General features: G+C 42.3%; 1 long non-coding RNA gene across 1 annotated transcript in view; it reads right to left on the reverse strand.

Moving 5' to 3' along the window:
* Positions 1-3728, reverse strand: part of LOC110270762 — a 12349-nt gene extending 8621 nt beyond the window's left edge. Inside the window, exon 1 of the long non-coding RNA XR_002360398.1 lies at positions 3719-3728. This is a non-coding gene — a long non-coding RNA (uncharacterized LOC110270762). The remainder of the gene's footprint in view (positions 1-3718) is intronic.

Raw genomic sequence — 4116 nt, forward strand, 5'->3', positions numbered from 1 at the left:
GCGGGTTTGGCGGTTTTTTTTAATTTGGCGGGCTCCAAATCCTAGCCCGACCCGCCTTTTTTAGCGGGTTTGGCGGATCGGCCCGACGGGCTCGACCCGTTTTGCCACCCCTAATCTCAGGCCACCAGAACATCTTCTTTAAGTCATACTACATCTTCGCACTTCCGGGATGAATAGGAAATCCATTGGAGTGAGCCGCCGACAACAAGTCTTGCCTCCACCTCCCGACATCCTGTATGCAAATTCTCTCCTTATATCTCCACAATCCTTCACCATCCTTAGTGAAATCCGCACGCCTCTTCTCACCAACTGGTTGGAACAATCTCTGAAACTTTCGCTCATCTTGCTGAGCCCTCTGAATCTCCGTCTTAAACGCACTTGAAATATGCAACTGGTTTAAATAAGTTCTTTCGGCAAGATCCACAAAATTTTCCACTAGCTCCTCTTCCTTGATTCTCATCCAAGCAATTATTAAAGATCTCCGACCCAAAGCGTCTGCTACCACATCCAACCTTCCAGGGTGATAACTCAGTTCAAAATCGTAGTCCTTAAGCAACTCCATCCATCTTCTCTAACACATATTAAGCTATTTCTGATCAAAGACGTACTTGAGGCTCTTGTGATCAGAAAAAGACATTAAACCTCACTCCGTACAAGGGGTGCCTCGTTAGTGTAAACACAATCGCCGCTAATTCCCAGTCATGAGTTGGGTAGTTCGCCTCATGCGGTCTTAGCTGACGCGATGCGTAAGCCACCACATTTCCGGTGTTGCATCAACACGCAACCTAAACCCTTCAAAGAAGCATCACAGAATACTTCGAACGGTTCATGCAGTTCCAACAAGATTAAAATAGGTGCTGAAGTTAACTTCTGCTTCAAAGTCTGAAAACTCTCTTTACACTCCGACGTCTAAACAAAAGGTGCTTCTTTTCTTGTCAACTCGGTCATCGATAGTGCAATCCGGGAAAATCCTTCAATGAATCTCCGGTAATATCCGGCTAAACCTAAGAAGCTCCTGACTTTCGTCACCATTGTCGGTCTTTTCCATTCCATCACCGTTTCCACCTTAGAAGGATCTGCGGCTATTCCTCCTTTGTTCACCACGTGACCTAAGAACTTCACTTCCTCCTTCCAGAACTTACACTTCGACAGCTTAGCGTACAACTTCTGTTGTGTCACTCTGATTATCATCATTAAGAATCCGAAAATTTTCCTTAAACTAAATACCGATTTTGTAATATTTGTCAAAACCTTTAAAACAACTTCAATCTAAATGAGTCGATTGTTGAAACCTTATCAAAAGAGTCAAAAACCGTTTATTTGTAAATCAAACATTTTAAAGCATGATTTGCCTAAATTCATCGAAACCTTTAAATCAAAACATTTCCAATTGAATCCCTTTTTGTTAAATTAAGATTTACAAACCAAAATCACAATGAACAGAATCTTAGGACTCACTTTTCCTTTTTAAGTTGTATCATTGGATCAAAGTTCCAATCTTAATTTCAAAACCAAATCATTCGAAACAGTACATTTTAGACCAGATCACTGTTGAGTTTTTTTAAAGGAGTCAAAATAGTTTACTCGGAAGTTGCCTACTTCAAATCATGATTTTCTTAAATTAAAACTTTTCAAATTGAATCCCTTTCGATAAGAGAAATTGGAAACCATTTTCACAATTGAACAAAATCAGAAAACTCACTGTTCGTCTAAACCATATCTCTTAAATCAAGAGTTCCAATTAACTTTCAAAACCGAATCATTTAAGCCAAAGTTCCAACCCAGATTAGAAATCATCCTAAACCTTAAAACCGCAAAATCATAGTTAAAAAACTAGTGCTGAACTGCACCCATCATCCATGCAGGAAACCGCCAAGACTTCTAGTCATACCTGTAAACCATTCCGGCACGTCCACTCTGATCGTTCGTCATCATAAGTCCGAAATCCTCGGCTACCGCCACTAGAATCGTTCTTTCCCACGGTTTACTCCCAACAAAACCCTAAGCACTCGTAACCCTAACAGAGACATTGCAAAAGATAGAACCAAGCTATCCTCAGGTCCAGGTACTATAATACTCAAAGCATACGCTTACCTCTCGTCGGAGGATCCGACCCCGTCGCCTCACGTGCCTCCAAAGCAAACACACGGCCTGACTGTTGATTCTGGCCCCCATCTCGTTTATTCCCATGGTGACAATACTTAGATATATGCCCAGGTTTCCCACAATTATAGTATCGACCATTTCCTTTCGCCTGATGAAACTGGGCTTTGTTGCCCCTTCTGACATTCCCTTGACCTTGCAGATGCTGAGGAGTATGTCCCTCTTTCTTAAAGTTCTGTTCCCTTGGTCCGAGATGATCATCGAGTTCCCTACTAGTATTCCTTCCATGAGTGTTCCTTGACGAGGCTACCGTCCTTGCATAATCTTCAACAACCCTCGTAGTGTCTATCAATTCAGAAAATCTCCTTATCTCTAGTGGAGCCACAGCACGCCTGATATCCTCTCTCAACCCCACTTCGTATTTGATGCATTTCCATCCCTCATAAGACTCAAGAGTACCCTAACTTATCCTCGAGGACCGACAGAGTTCTTCGAACTTGCTGGTGTATTCTGCTATAGTCATGGACCCTTGTTTCAACTGTAACAGTTCCAATTCTCTGGCCTCCTTTAATGACCCATGAAAGTACCTCCTGTAAAAAGCTTCCTCGAATAACGCCCAGGTAATGTTCACGTTCTGTTGGTGTCACAGTCGGCACTCTCCTTGCCACTATTGTTGAGCTTCTCCCACCAGCTGATAAGTCGCATATTCCACGAACTTGTCATACGGTACATGTTGAGTTAACAATGCACGCTCCACAACTTGGAACCAGTTGTCTGCTTCAATATGGTTTGTCGAACCATTGAAAACCGGCGGGCCAGCTTTCCAAAAAGCAGCTAGAGTTCTTGAAACACCTCTCAAGCTGCCCTCAGCACCTCCTCCCTTGTCGTTTTCGCTTATGGCCGGTTGGGTTAACCTCTGCACAACTTGCAGAGTCACAGCAGCATTTGCTTCCATGGTGTTCGCTAGGTTCGCCATCGCCGCCATGAACTCGGCATGGTTATTAGCCGGTTGCTCATTCCTACTCTCTCGTGAACATGCTCGACCTCGTCCGCGAGTGACCATTGGGTTTCCTGTCTACACCAAACAATCGATATCAAGGTGATCAGTCCCAATATCAAAAGCCTAGCGTTTTAATTATCCCAAACAGGCACTCACAACCAAGCACGTTATGAAATATCAAGTAAATAACCTAATAGCATCAAAGAAAAGACACACTGAGTATGCAATGAAGCACAATCGGTTCATCCCTCAGGCTCACGAGGACGAACTACTCTGATACCACTAAATGTAACACCCTAATTACCCTAAGCCTTACCTCTAGCCGTAAGGCAAAGGTTAATCAGAGATTACGACAGCTCTAAGGCTTACACATATTTATATATAGAAGGAAATAATATATTCTAGAAGCCTGATGAAGGAAACAGAAGTTTAAAATGGCTTATACAAGTTTTGTTCTCTCTCAAATACAAGCCTCAAGGCCAAAATAAAAATACAAAAATGAGAGACATATACAAATAAACAAAGGAGACTCAAAAGGAATTATCCGGATCCTCTGCTTCTGTCACCACCCCAACAACTCACCAAGGTGGGTTGCGACCTGCATCTGAAAAATACAACAGAAAATATGGTATGAGAACCGGAGGTTCTCAGTATGGTAACAGTGCCCAGTGATGTAGGATATAAGACCCCGGGACGCCAAAGGCAATTCTATACTTCATATCCATCACAAGATTCAAACTTAAGGCATATTACAATAGATAAGCATGATTATATAAGACCTTAACAAAACTTAAACCATAGCACCATAAAAGGATAATCTATCTTATGGGATTTCTAATCTAATCAAACACCATTGTCCCACAGCCTTCACCAACCGATCCTCCATGCGATCCCATCGCCACCGCCTTCCGAACCTCCTCAATCCCAGCAGAAATCACAATTAAATACAAGGCAAGTAAATCACAAATAGAAGCATATATGGCAAGTAATTCAAATAGCAATTAGGCATGTTA

The sequence above is a fragment of the Arachis ipaensis genome, chromosome B04 (assembly GCF_000816755.2).
Source record: "Arachis ipaensis cultivar K30076 chromosome B04, Araip1.1, whole genome shotgun sequence".
Lineage (NCBI taxonomy): Eukaryota > Viridiplantae > Streptophyta > Magnoliopsida > Fabales > Fabaceae > Arachis > Arachis ipaensis.